This window comes from Rhyacophila brunnea, unplaced genomic scaffold (genome assembly GCF_057557595.1).
Source record: "Rhyacophila brunnea isolate RB1 unplaced genomic scaffold, BYU_Rbru_1.0 scaffold_16, whole genome shotgun sequence".
In the NCBI taxonomy this organism is placed as follows: domain Eukaryota; kingdom Metazoa; phylum Arthropoda; class Insecta; order Trichoptera; family Rhyacophilidae; genus Rhyacophila; species Rhyacophila brunnea.
This window is the reverse complement of record NW_028232816.1, coordinates 9,754,117-9,770,663: the sequence shown is the minus strand read 5'-3', so window position 1 is coordinate 9,770,663 and position 16,547 is coordinate 9,754,117.

The window sequence follows — 16,547 nt, the reverse complement described above, 5'->3', positions numbered from 1 at the left end:
ATAACGTCGCATTCCCTTTGCAGCTTTCGCAGGTCTTTGTAGGCAGAAAAACATTGTTATGCCATCCATTCAATGTTATGTTACTCTAATACTTGTGAGGCCCATGCGAGACGTTCGGACGTTCAGAAGAGCCAAAAACTAGAATGCGTATCATCATCATCCGGGGCCGATCCACTCAGTGACGTCCCGTGGGGGTGGGCAGATTGAGCGTCACTTAGGGGCGGCAGTTACTCAAAGGGCGGACACGCGCGTTAACATAATTTTACTCCCTACTTTAATTATAGTTTGTCAATTTATGGCTACGGCCGTATGTTGTAGCTTAACCACTGGGGAATGCCAAAAGAAATGGCGTATTTCAAAAAAACACTACCTTATTCTTAGGTCAATAATTATTATAAAGCAATCATTATTCATAAGATGTTTATCAGACTTTAATGGTCAAAGACGTAGCTTATAATAAGTATCTTTAGAATCATCTTCAAATGTGTTAATCTTGCCGATTTTTTGAATAATAAAATGCCTTATTCTTGTCAAATTTGGGATCACAGAGATTATCAATATAATTTTTTATCGTGAATATTTTACAAAAATTATCTCGTAATAAATTATACTAATGGTTTTATAAATGCTTTTAAAAATTAATAAATGTAAAAAATCTTAACACCACTGCACAGTTATGTACCGAAATATGACTATATTCTAAAACATTAGAGCGAGAGGTTTAAAAGAATACTATTTTATGTAACAAAAATACTTTATGCAGTCATCAAATGTTTAAAATAACTATAAAAGATAATAAGGCTTCAAAAGTATATAAATAGATTATCTACAACGTTTAAGGAGTGTCCAGGATCATAGTTTGAAAATACAATAAAAACTCAATTTTGACCTTCGACGAGCATGTCCCCCCTTAACGCTTTCGCTGCTGAATAGATAATGAGATTTTAATTGCCCCCTTTAAAATGCACGTTAATTACATCGATCGGCCGCCTGGTCATTACGCACCGTGTGCGTTTTCCGCGTCCAAAGTATTAACCAATATACATATAAGTAAGCAGACAACCTCTGGACAAATGCTGTCATACAGAATGCGTATAACTACTAAGTAAATATCATTATCGACCAACTGCTGGATGAAGGCCTCCTCACTTTTCTCGGTCCCCAGTTCTTAGCTGTCACGCACATACACCCACAGAATTTAATGAGTTCGTCGATCCAGCGGGTTTTAAAGCGACCTTGTGTTAGTTTAATGTCTATTCAAATAGTATCGGTTCGGTGTTTTTACGAAGAGTAAAACAGTCGTCTGCGGAGAAATTTTGATTAGTAGATAGGTATTTACATTGGACTAAAACTAAGCACTAATTAATATTTAGTTATCTGTTTCCTTTTTCTATACTTTCTTGTTTACATTAATTTGATTAAATTAATCCTATTATTAGGCTATTATAGGTTATAAAGCCATCCTAAATAATATACTTAAATAACAAAGTAAATTAACATGTTTGATCGTAAGCAAAGCATATGATCATCGATGTACATCAATGCATATAATTTACCCTCAAAGGCGGCTCTCGTGGTACAGGGCGCTTGCCTTCCACCCAAGAGTTCTAGGTTCGATTCCCGGTCATGAAACAACATTTATGTGTTTTTATCAAAGCCTGGGTGTTTGCGATTGTTCAAAATTACTAACAACCACTTTGTACGAAAAACCAAAGGCATGGTTATTAATAATAATTCTAAAAAAAAAAACATAGACCGTCATAGAGTAGAGACCCTACTGATTTTAAGAGGAATTGTTAGTCTGTTCTTTTATTGCATCAAACATACATTGAACAGATAAGACTACGTAATTATAGAAAGACGGTCGCTTTAGCAACTAGGCCAACGTGGGTAACTAAATAAATCATAACTATGAACTTAAAGTGTAATTATGTGAAGTTTTAAATATTTTATACGTAAAATAAAGAAATTATTTTAATTAATTATAATAAGAATCCCAATTGTTATAATGAGAATCCCAGATTGTTTTAACTGGGGGCCATGAATTTAAAGTCAATTTCATACTGATTATTATTTGATTACTATTCCAGGAAAAATATTGACGCCATCAATTATTTTTAAGTCAAGCTAAACCGGGTCTAGAATAAATTTAATATGATAGGCATCAATTTCTCAATGGATATTGGTATAAATAAGAAGTAATTTCTACTGGCTTGGGGAGCAACGTAATTATCATTCAGATAATGTCATATATATATGACATCTGACATTGTGACCCGCATTCGTGAACGATTTCAGATAACCGAGATAGCTAAAGCCAGCCAGCACATTGAACGGCAATGGGCGATGGCCAATGAGGTCTATACTTACAGGATCACGGGTCAATCGATTAAATCACATATGGCAGCGGTGATCAACTAGTGCTTCTTCATCTTCTCATGGGGCTAAAATGAGTGCTAACTTCAAAGTAATGATATATAGAGAGCGCCTATTTATCGGAAAAACGAAGCCGTGTTTCTTGCGTATAACGCACTGTAGAACCTCGATTTTATTATTATTAACTTAACTATGAAACGTTATACTTACCATCATTGTTGTTATCTGTACGGCTACCAAATTTAAACACAACATAGTTAACCAACCATATTTTCTACTAAAATAACTAAAAATAATTGCCACGTACTTTATATTTAACACAAAAACAATAAATTTCAGTAACACGTGCTCGCAGTTTTAAATGAATGTAATCGGTCTAATCCATTTTTACCGGCTACGTTTTGAAAAAATAATTCAGCCGTAGAAATTCTATCTGACTCTAACGCAGTGGTTTCCAAACTTTATGTTACTACGCCTCCCTTTTGATTTTTTTTTATCTTGGCGCCCCCCCCTTCATTTCATTAATAATAATAGACATCTTTTTAAATAGTTAAAAATGTACAAATACAAAAATGAAAAAAATATATAAAAATAAACTAGGTTGTTATAATTTAAATTAATTTGTTTTTCATGTGATGAATATGCTTGTTAGTACAAAGTGCTCTTTTTCTACTAAACGGGATCGATATTTGGATTTCATTGCAGCTAATGCAGAAAATCCCGATTCGCATAAATATGATGTTACAGATGTTAGCAGTACTTTACTTACAACTTGCATAGCTTTTCTTGAGAAAGTATTATATTATTCTTCACTTAGATTCAACCAAAATTGAACTAGGGTTTTTGTTTCAATGAATTATCGCATGATAATTCTACCAATTTTTCCTTTTCAATCCAAATTCATCACCGTTCATTGACAAATGGATTCTATCATGGGCCCCACATCCTGAATCGGGCCCCCAGGCCAGGATCTTTGGCGGGCCCACCTACCTATCGTTGAGGTTAAGGGCAGTGTGGTGGTCTAATGTAGTGTTTCCTAAATTATAGACGGGAGTTATTATTTAAGCATATCAATCATCATATAGATAACACATCAAATTGCAACGCACAACCACATAGTTAAACTATTTAACAGCCCTGAAATAAATTTTTTTACTATTATAATATTAGTCTCCATATCTTCAGACAGGTTTGCAAACAACCTTTTATAGGATTGTTTTTTTATGTAGTTTATAACTAGCGGCCGTTTTATAAACTATGCATTTGCAAACTGCAAACCTTTGGCTACATTAATTATGTTAATCTTTTCGCGCCTCCCTTTGCAACACTCCACGCCTTCACAGGGAGGCGCGCCTCAAAGTTTGGAAATCGCTGCTCTAACGCATAGTACGGAGATATAAGCGTGCCGAATGCTAATATTTTCGCGTAGAATATGTCAAAATATCAGTCAACTAACGTTGACGAAATCTAATATTGACGTTTTGATAGAAGGGTTCAAGGTTTTTAGGGAATCCAGGATGTGACGTCCCGTAGGGGTAGGCAGCAGCGTTGCCAACATAGCGTTTTTCTTGCCAGATCTATGCTTTTTCGATAGCTTGCGAAAAATGCATCTAGCTTTTAGCGCTTTTATTAGGGTTTTTTGACGCCTTCAACAGCTTTAAAGTGCTATAAGCTAGATTTTTAGTTTATTTATTCAGATATTTAAAGGAGGTAGATCGGTACTTGAGAAATAATACAATGAAACAATAGGAGCGTATTTTTGGCGTTTTAGTGATATCAGTGACGTCCCTAGATAAAATGCCGCCCCATTTTTTATACAGTATTTTCCATTATTTAAAATATCTAAGAAATGTATTATATAGATATATTACCGACAAAATATATACTAGTACTAAATCCAATTCAAATGCTATCTCTGCTTCAATAGAAATATTATGAGTCCACGGTTTCAGATAGATTTAAAAATACACCTGGCAACTTCCAAAACTCGCGAGTGACTGGCAAAAATATTTGGAAATTTTTTAAATTAGGCAAGTATGTATCTACCTATAATTAAAAAATCTGCACATGTCACTGGTGGTCGTCAAGGACAACGGAAGTAAACTAGACATCGCGAACCCGACAAAAAATACAGTCCTGTTAAACCTTGTATGTTAATTACATTTTAATTGTGTAACATGTTAATACATTTTGTTTCCGACCAGTGAGCTGATTTTTTGGAAATGAAATGGAAAGATATTTCCGTTATTTCTAAGTTTAGGTAGTTATTTATATATATACCTAATGATTCTCCTCGATTTGCCGCCCTTTGAGTAACTACCGCCCCCAAACGACGCTGAATCAGCCTACCCCCACGGGACGTCACTGAGTGATATATTGGTATCAGATATTATAATTTATTGTGTGCTTAAGCATATGGCATCGGATTGACGATTATCAAGGATTCCACTCTATGGTATTACCTAATTATTAATTATCGTAGGTTGTTAGATTAGTTAATTATTTTGAAATGAGTGTCTGGGAAAATGTGGTGTGATTTTTACATGTATACCCATTTTTTCAATTTTTGCAATTTTTTTTTCGATCAGCAAAAACGGGTAAGTTTTCTCAAAATCTAGTGTTTTTTCCAGTCGAATAGTTTGTTTTCGTAACCCATCTGGCATAAGTTTGTCAATGACAGTTGGCAACATTGGTAGGTAGGTCATGTGTTGGATAAGAGCGGCACATTATACGAAGTATTATAATATCTTTTGAGAGCAGTAGCGGTTTTGGCACGATACTCCGAGTGCTTAAAGTCAGACAACGTTATCTACAAAAAAGTTTTTTTTTTTTTTTGAGATAACGTTATTTTACATTTATGGCTACATGATAGTCAAACAACGTTATGTCAATCTTTTCTAATTTCTTATTAAATCGTCAATAAAGTTTAACGCTAACTACATAAGTTACCCTTGTTTTCATATTTTTATAAAACTACCCCTATAAATTTTAACATCATCATAAGCAAGATAAATGTACAATACACAATACATTATAAAATATTAACATTAGGTTTTAAATAAACATTTCCCTTGTTGAGTTACAAGAATCTAAAATAACGATTTTTGGCTCTCCTGTAAAGTTGCACTTTTGTAGATAGTGTTGTTTGACACTAAGCCCTCGACTCGTGGTTATACGGGTTAAAATCCCGTCGAGCATCGTATTTTTTTTTTAAATATAATTATTTTTTATAGTGGGTAATATATATCTGAGGTGTTTTCAAGTTATGTTCGGCCCCTTAGAGTCAAAGAAACCTATCTTAATTTTTAGCAATTTTGAGTTACATATGGTACCTACTGGACATTAAATGACATGTTATGTTAAGTGACAAAGAAACTTATCAAAAAAATCAATGGATAAAAGATAAGTCAATACATATCTCCTGCAAACGCGTTATTGTCAATGTCTGTGTAATGTAAATTTAAAGTTTTTGGTGTATCCTGTAAAGTAGAGAAAAATGAAATACGTTTCTTTGACTTTAAGGGGCCGGTATGTTCTATTGCATTGACAAAATGTTGGGGACTACTGATGACTGATAACATAATCATTTTGGCATGATTCGGACTTCGTGCAATGAAGTATTTTTGTATGCGTTGACCTGTCGCAATTTTTTTATCGCCCTCCATTATGCTTGTATATTTTTTTGATTATGTACATACTCTATCTTTTAAAGCTAACTTTATTCTTAGAATTTCAATTCCTTAATTAATTAAAAAAATATCACAGCAGTAAGTATCTGATAATAATATTATTGCAATATTGGAATCTAAGTTCACGACACTATAAATTATGTCAAAGCTAGGTCGGCACTGATACAATCTTCTATGAAACCGAAACGAGTCTTATCTATACGAATAATCGATTAATAATTATTACATAATTTACAGCCAAGGGCGGCTGTCGCTCGTGTGCCAAGCCAAAGTTGCTGACCCTCCCTACCCAAATAAAAACGGTGAAAATATGACAGAAGTCATAGAAAATTTGAAACATTTATTTAATTGTCATCAAAGAATATTACAACAAAAAATATGACATAGGTATATTTTTACCTATTAAAAATATAATGTACACTTCTAAATTTTCGATATAAGTGCCTATTATATACCAAATAAAGGACGGAAGCACAATTTATAAAAGAGTTTTTATCATTATGTTAATTTTATATAACTGAATGAATAACATATATTTTTTAATAATATCATTATTCACCATCATCAGACCTTTGAATCTTACCGCCTGGGTTTTTCGCATCCTTAACATCCTCGCTTGGTGCGCCCCTGTCTCCAGAACAAAGCGCGCTCCGGCACGTCCCCAGACAATTCTCATAAATATAATCACGTGGATATAAAAATCCAAGTACCTATGCCGTTGTTATTTTTACCCAGTAGCGGGTTTCCTTGACGCAGATGATGCAAGACAGTCAGCAGACATAAAATGGGGCCTTGAAACAGTTCATACTTGTCACCCAAAGAATAAATTGTACATACTTACTGAAAACATAAATTTCTCACAAATTTAGTATAAAATATCACTCAAAGCATAACAAAATCCTTGCAAATAACACCGAAGGAGGCCGTAATTTTACCACTCAAACGTAAAAATGACCTGTATTATTGTGTCTTTCTTAATAATAATTATTTTAATTGAAGGATTTGACTTATGGTTTTTTTTTTATCTTGAATGGATGGGGGGGCCTAAGCCCTCCATTAAAACTGTAAAAATGCAAAAGAAGCTATTAGTCAGTCCTAGTGAAATTCAGTCTTTGGCATCAATTCGCTTCTTTTTTTTGTATGTTGATAATCGTTGTCATCGATGTTGCGATTTTTTTGGTAGATAGGTCATATCCATCAAAATATCGAAAAAATGTGCTTTCAAAAATTGTGGGGTTTGATTAAGATTTTTATTAAAAACAGCGACTTTTATTTTATTTAGCAATACAGTGTTTACAATAAGTTAATCACACTATTTACATTTGAACCGCTTGTCTTTAACGACTAGGTTTGAACGGGTCTACACCAGAAAAGAATCATTATTGCATTACTAAGTTAATCAGTAATCACAGTAGGTACAGATTAATAAAATATAATTGGGTGACCAAGGTTTTGAAGCCGGATTCAATTTATTACTTTATGTCGGTCAGGCGATAAAGTCCAAATTATTTTTTTAAATTTTGGTTAATAGGATATTTATTTATACAAATAGCATTGGTAAAATTGGTAAAAAATGTCTCGTATAATTTATACTATTTAAGACATTTAATGTCAATGGAGTAAATAATATTGTAATATAGATAATAATGTGAAAGTAAAACAGTTTTTTTTTTAAATTTATTTAAGAAAAGATAACATTCATAAAATTCGGCGTAAAAACGAGTGCTTGCCTGCACATCCGTGGAACTGGCGGTTAGACGCCGTTCGCGTGCCGGAACGTTAGTGGCGTCGTCTAGCTGGTTAAATAAACGAATTTATTATTTTTCTGATGTTCTTACGATTGCGTATCGTATGACAACGAAAAATGGTTATTTATTATCATGTCATTGTGACATGTGCAAGTACACACACTTCACTCATATAATCTTGTACACATACTAATTGATTGTTAGTGATAAAAAATCATGAGTAAATACGGCATTGCCTGGATGGTTAGTTTATCAAAAACTTTTGTTTTTTTTCTTCTGCAATAAAACAACAGCCCTCGAAAATCTGTGATTGGTATTAATAAAAATAATAGTCAGTTTAGTGCAGTGGTCGGCAAACCACGGCTTGCGAGCCACATGCGGCTCTTTGACCGCTTGAGTGCGGCTCTGCCACAAATGCCCTCTGTCATATTTGACATGGCTACAAAGAAGAGGCAAAGAAAATGGAAAACGAAAACCGTGAATTTAAAGTTTAATGGACCGAGACTTTCGTGTTTATTCAAAATTTAAATGGCTTACCGACCTGTATTATTTGTCGGGAAAAATTGGCGCATTCAAATTTAGAGAGACACTTTACAACTAAACACGCGTCATTTCGCACTAATTATCCTGTCGGTGATGCAAGGAAGAAAGCAGTTGAGGAGAAGAGTCCAGAAAAATCAAGTTCTGTATTTAATTAGGTACCTACTAATTACAATCTTTCAACAATGTTAATATTGCAAGTTTTGTGGTTAGTAAAGAGATTTCTAAGAGAGGAAAACAAGAGTAAATTGAGAAGTCGATTTATTGATGAGAACCTGGAATCGTGCATAAAATTAAAACAATAATATACAAACCTGACTTACCCAAACTTTCCAAGGGATGCAAGGCCATTATTCACATTGAGTGTTTGTTAGTCATTGTCATGATTCAATTTTATGGATACCTAACTTACAATTTAATTTTTATCATTAAATAAGATCATTATTACGTATGATACCTATTCAGTTTTATTCAGTGTACCTATAGTTTAATTAAGACTTAAAAGTTTATTAAGTTAATAAACCGTGTAGGTACCTACATAATATATAATTTAAATTTAGGAATTTGGCTCTCCAAAGATATCTTAAAACCTTTACCACTCAAAACGTATTAGCTACTCTGATCTAAATTCGGGACTTTCTTTTAGATGTTTAAAGTAGAAAACTTGTGATGTTTATATTAAATAATAATTTGATACTGATCCAGCGAGTGAAAATGTCAATAAATTTGTCTGTAGGGAGTCCAATCTCTTTGGTAGTACCTGAATATACAAGAAAAACTCATTTTTCTAAATTTGATATTAAAAAAAAACTTCATTAGATTTTTGACGATTCGTATGACCATTTCTGATGCAATGGGTTTTTGGTACGATTCGCAAAAAAAAATGCTTTATTGGACTTAAATTTACTAAAAGTAATACGTATGCTTTAAATATGTTGTATAGTCATCTATTAATTACCAATATATTATGTTCATAGTTCAGAACACAGGTAATATAACCGTAAATGGTACTTAAATTCTTGGAGCAGTTTCTTTTTATTTATCCTGTGACTCATTGCAATTTTTTTCGCATGCAAACTATTAATTGGCTGTAATATTCAAAATGACGTCTGGTATTAATTTGTTTATAGGCTACTTACGTAAAAGGGGCGTAACTTTGGGTAGAAAGTATAACCCAGCTATTGCACTAGTTTTGATCACTGTACACGGTGTTTAAGATATAACATTTACAATGTACTTACTTAATTAATGATATTTATTTTAAATGTTGTTATAACAATAAAAATAGTTTACGATTTAAACTTTAAATTAAACCAATGTTACTTGCACTAATCGGAATATTTTTTCAAAGTATGATATTTTTCAAAGCATCCATCCGCCCACATGAAGTGCCGGTTTGTTACAAGCCGCAAGTTTTACAATAATATACCTATTGTTCGTTTTCTTTGATTTCCTTTCCTATTAGAACCTCAAACAATGCAATCCTTATATTGTTTTCTGTCGGACCATGTTCGATCCTAATATGATCATATGGGCCTCCACAGAGTAGAGGTTTATATCAACAGATTTTGTTTTTTTACGAGAAATGGATGTCAGCCACTTGCTCAACCTATTAGGTCAATACCCTGACTCACGCACAAATTGAAAAACAATAATATGTGTACCTGGACACCTCATGTTGAAATTATTGTATGTATTAAGAATATCTAATAGTAATAAATTAATAATATACAAGGAGTTATAAAAATACCTGTCCCATAATACAAACAAATAATATGGTCATTGTAAGTGGGAAAAGCATTAAAAGTCCGCCCCTTATAGGATATTACGATATACTGTCTCAAAAATATTTGAAAATTGCAAATATTTAATCAGGTGAATAGATACATCAATTTTTCCGTGAATTTATTCAACCCAACGGTTGATACTAATGTAAATTTGATGGTTTATCCTGGATGTTATAATGTTTAACTACATTTGTCCGTTGTCGGCAATAACATTTCGTAGAATTCGCATACACTTTTGATAAATCGGGGAGTAAATGTATACCTGCGCTGGGCCAGACCCCTTGGCCGGCTGAGCACTAGAATCGTTCGGGCCAGACTGTCTGGCCCAGAGAGTGCTAAGAGTTAATCGTTGTACTGTTGATATTTGGCTCTATTGACTAATGAGTTTGCCGACCACTGGTTTAGTGCATCATTGCTCATTGGTATTTTTTTCTATAATCTAAGCTCATTGGTTTATTTATTATTGCTATCGAAAAGAATTCAAAATACAAGATGGCTGTTCAGATTCGAGTCGCCATATTTATCTCAACAAAGAGAAGCAGACATAAATGTTTTACGAGTGCATAAAATAACAGATATTATTACCTACCAGTTCTCTTTATGTTCCGAGGCGATGCGATGCGGGTAGAGAAACAATGGGAATAGCGTCGTTTTAAATGCCTGTAAATTTCGCGAGATTTCACTGGCCTCCTTTTTATGTTGGCTGCCAACTATAAAAAAACAACATACCTAGTCTTTACAATATAATTTTATTTTACATTACTTACCACAGGCGCTCACACAAGAGGGGGGGGGGTTCGCAGTGGTGACAAGCAGGTCATGCGTTGCTGAGGGGCAAATGGCGGTAAATGAATATTGCAACTTTTGAGTGCAGTGACTGTTAAGAACGTGTCGACATCGACCAACGATGGCAACATTTTCGCAAGAGGGCCTCCAAACCTATCACCTCCTCAGACCTCCACGTAGGTAGAGGTAGGGTACCTAAAGACACCAATGTTTGAGAGTAGTTTTCGTGGAAATGCTCAAAAGATCAGTAGATGTGTACCTACGTATTTATTTTACACGTCCTGCCTGTTAAAGATTTCCGAAAATAGACAAATATGTATCTACCTACATAAGAAATTTGCATATAAGTTGAAATTAAAAATGAAAGGGTTATTTAGGTCTATGGAACATTACTTCTTCCTGTTCAAGATCTCGTGACCGGGATGATCTGGCTGATGAACAGCTTTCTTAAAGGGTTGGCCCACTTCTCTAGGCATTTTAGGACACGCGAGGCCTGTTTCAATGGAAGATCGGTGGCACTCATGGATTGATGGAATCATCTGGGGCATTTAATAATATTTGCTTATCTCAGCTTACTCTGCAAGCCAAAAAGACAAAAAGGAGCGGACGACACAAACGGACACTAAAGATCTTAATACTTTGGACGCCGAAGACGCACCTGGCGCGTAATGACCAGGCGGCCGATCAATGTAATTAACGTGCATTTTAAAGGTGGTAATTAAAAAATCATCATCTAGTCAGCAGTGAATGAGTTAATAGTTATAACCGTTGGGTTAACCAAATTTGATAACCACTTGTAGATGCGATAGGTCGCAATGACTAGTAGGTGAGCACACGTAGTTATAGCTGCGGCCAGGTGTGAGGTGTTCATCGCCAGACTCAAAAGTGCGTAGTGTCTGGGAATGTTCCTCGAAAATTGTGGGGGTCCACGGGGTAAATGTGGACATCAGTGAGACTTGCTAGATTTTGTTAACCCACTCCCCTCCCGCCACCGTAAAAAAACCACAAATAAACAGATAATTGTTCGAAATGGGCCCCTTCATTGCCGACTCAAGTAGAAAGCCGATACATTCACTACGACTGGTCCTACTTTTTCAGCCCCTCCCGTTGTTGTGTATGGATGACCTGTCATTGTTCTATAGAGTGCTCATAATGACGCGTCTGCCGTGTTCACACAGGGAATGGTTTGATTTGAATAGATAAGTTACATGATAAATAATACACTAGCATTAACACACTTTCTACAAATGTAATGCATAGATCAATGCTACATATTTTTTGAAAATCGATATTACTACCGGTTTTTGTGTGAAGGACTAATCTGAATTTGACAGCTAATGCATAACAGGAATGTATATTATTTATAATTTATTAATATAGGTATTTATTTGAGATTTTTTTATAATTCAATTTGAAACGAGAAAGGGCGAATCAATATGTCAACCAATCTGGGATCTGATTTTGACAGCTGAACAGTGGACCACTCGTTGCTTGTGCAAAAAGATATGCTCAGGCTTTATTAATCTAAAGATAGCGCTGGCCCCTTCCATACCATTTTTTTAAGTGCGCGTCAGGTGACAGACTTACCAAGTTCTCACAGTATTTAATTTAATATCAGAGCCAGCGGTGATTTTCTTTGACGCATATGGCACAATTGATTCATCAGAAAATTTCAATGGGGCCTCGAAACAGATCAAATAATAATACAAAAGTCTTACCACAAATTTTTATTATATATTGGCTTTTCGTCCAGCAGTAATGGTAATTAAAAAAATACTATGAATTCCAGTGATTATCATAGACAGAATATATCGTCACCGTTCAGGCAAAAGTCACCAACCCTGAAAATGGCAGTTTTGAGTTGAGTATGTCACCCGAAGCGTAAAATTATGTTCTTTAAGATGCAAAACTCACCACGGTACATTAGTTAGTAAAATTTAGCTTAAATCCGAATTATTTGTTTTTCACTAAATGACTTTCGATAAAATCTTAACAAGCAAAAGTCATTATAGGTGAATATACATTATTGACTATATAAAAAAAATAAATCCTTCGTTATAAATATACAAGCAAAAGTCACTATACTATGGATGGTGAGTTATACTGATCCTTCTTTTGGCTAACATTGTTCAGATTATTAACAAGCAAAAGTCACCAAACCATAATTGAGCTACCTTGCCTCCTTCAAAACCGTCCAGATGTTCTAATTAGCATCAAAAAGTAAAATTACCTTAAAGAAATTATTAAATAGACATGAGAAGATAATTTAATGTAGATAAAATCTTAAAAACATTAAAATCTGATTTTTCTTGCATTTTCAAACTTTCAAATTGCGATATATCAAAACTATGTTTTTAGGGTTGGTGACTTTTGCCTGAACGGTGACGATATATAGTTTATAAGTGGTGACACTTAGGACTTAAATTTGTATAACATTAACAAGATGTTTTTAACAATTTTCACATTTCACCGGATATTTTGTCTGTTATATCCAAAGTCCATTATATTGAGGTTTTACTGTTATTACTATTTACTAGTTATCACAGAAATAAAGAATTTTTTTTTTTGTAAATTATTTAATTCATTATTTAAAATTTGTTCGTTGCACAGGTCAGCATGTAGAATTTCAAATATATCTGGTGTAACATTCTAGGTTTTAACGCCATACGCCAGATGAGTATTTTGAAAACTAAATGACTATTAAAAGATACTACATCTGGCAAGAAAAACGTCAAGTTGGCGACGCTAGTTTGGAAGGAAGATGGGCTTATTTTTATTGGATTGAAATAAAACAAAAACTGCAAATTTATTTTTGTTATATTGTAGTTGTTAACAGTCATGTTTAATAAACCTTTTATAAAACAAGTTATTAACATATTATACTGTCTTGCTTGTTACTCCCTCATTTTTCTGTTAACTGTGCAGGAATTTTGATAAAAAATAAGCTTAAGTTCTGTGAAGTCTCTTCACAGACAATTCCGACACAATCCTACCATATAATATCTTTAAAAATACTCATTCAGTTTGGAAACACACAATAAATAATCACCACGAATTATTACCTTAAACCTTTTCCCTATTACAAATATTAAACGGTATTTTTCGAGATTACATGTGAATTGTACCTACGTAAAACATTTCACCGTGGCACAGTTCGCCGTGAGCTTTCTTATAGAAAAGAGATGACCGTATGCTCTACGGTCTCCAATTTTATTAGATTCAATATGAACGTTAATTAAATTTTCATTGCTGATTTTGGCAAAATTCATGAAATCAAGAATGAAAACCTAACGCAGCGTCTTATGTGGGCGGAATCGATGCGAATGCTTCAACGGTTTGTAGTGATATAAAGCAATACGATGCGAAGCGGCAACGTTGTTCTACGTTGCCAGTACCTGTCACCAGTCGGCCGGTCAGTATTGCACATTCATCATGAACGGACGCAAGGACTTTTTATTTGAAAACTCATATATTATATACAATTAATTAATTATTATGTTTTAAATAATATAATATGTGTTAATTATTATGCATCTATTAGATATAAATGCTTCATGACAGCCGCGCAAGCGAGGGAAAATTTTGGCAACATCCTATACAACGAAATGTAAATTAAATAATAAAAGTAATTACTTGTTGAACCACTTATTTCCGCAACTGTATCCCATTCACGGTGAGATAATAGACGATTATAATATCTTTTGTCCCACAATGCAGGACGTTCTTGAATGGAACTGATTAAAATTTCTACATGATGAATGTATGATAAAAGTCACTTTCGCCGCGTCCACTTCACGCAAAAATATCAAACCAACTGATCGCATCGCTGAAGCCCCGCCCCGCTTCGCAACCCTCGCCGCGTTGCATTTGCATCGACTTCGCCCACGTAAGACGCCCAGTAACAAATAATTCAGTATATCGACTATTTCAAAATTTGTTTGCTGTCGCCTTCCTGTAAAGTGTAAACCGACAAGAACCGTGCTTTATTCAGACATGAATTTTATGTCAGTACTATATGACGCAAATAGGACGGTCTTTAATATACGGCCATATATTTCCGATTCAACATTTCACGGTGAAGTGTGATACGGCGAACTGCATACTTACAAGTTTCCGGACACGATTTTTCGAGGGACTGTTTCGCTTCCAATAATCGACATAAAAAACCTAGCCAGCGCGATACTCAGCGCACGGCGGCTAATAATTTCTATCAATAATAGTTATTAGACATTATTAATATTTATTTGGTATGTACATACATTAAAATTTGTTTATGTTTCAGAATATTTCGATTTGCTGTACCTTCTTTAATGGAATGAATAGTTTGCCCAAAAAATAAAAAGAAAATTGCCACATTTACACAACAGCAATTTTATAATTATCATAATTCACTATAACTTTTAAGTTACACCATCAATTTGATTATAGACAAAAGTCCAGAATTTTCATTTAATGTAGTGTATAAATATGATAATAAAAAATAAAATAAAATAACTAAGAGTTTTGTGAGAACTTAAATTTCAGAAACCTCAAAAAATTTTTGCATGTGTGATTTCTAATTTCACTAAAACGAAATCAGCAAATCACAAAACTAAATTTAAATCAACGAATGGAAAACTAAACTTACGTCGGGTGTAGATCACGGGAAATCATAAAGAGAGTTTGTTATCCAATTGGGAATAGCTGATTGAGGTTTAAATTTCAAACGAGATTTTTAACTCAGTCAGAACAAAGTGCCACATAGGGTTGCTTTACAATAGGCAGTAATGGTACCATACAAAGATTCAGAGTAAGATAATATGACTTTGTCCACGATGATGAGACGTTCAACTCGGCTAGGCCAAGTCCTAAGGATGCGTTATGAAAGTTTCATCCTGACCTGTCTTGTCCTCATGCCGAACAGAACACGTCGAATTAAGAATGCGGAACACGCGAGTAGGTAATTGTCATCCAAAACCTGGGTGATGGTAAGTTCTCAGTAAACTCCAGAAAGCACGTGTCTAGTGATGTTGGAGGCAATGCGAGATGAAGAAGAAGAATTTGTATAGAAAATGGCAAAAAACAATAAGAATGTAAAATGTTTTTATAGAAATATTCATAAACAGTTCTTATAAAATGTTACATTTGTATTTTGATCTGGACTAGGCATAAATATTGTACAAAATAATTTTAGAGGTTTTTGAAATTGTAAAACTCTGGAAAATTTAAATTGTTAAGTAGGTAATTGAAAATAGTAAGTACCTAATAAAAATTCTTTAATCAACATAGCTGATTATTACATTTTTTTATAGTATGAGAAATGATAGCTTACAATGTGACAAAAAAATTAAAATGTATGGCCGAGATGCTTAGAATGTCACTTACGTAATTAGTGTTTAATAGAGAACGAACGTGCGCATGCAACAGATAACCCGCAAATCCGACAACTGTCATATTTTAACCAGAAATCAATAAATAGTTTTTAATGTCTGTTGTTTCTGACAAAAGAAAATTATTTAAAATATCGATTGTAGAGTTAATATCTTGACATACGACCATTTGCACTTACAACTTAATACAATCGCTGCGTACCTTTTAATTAATTTTTAATTACCGCAATTAATAACATGCTAATTGGGTCG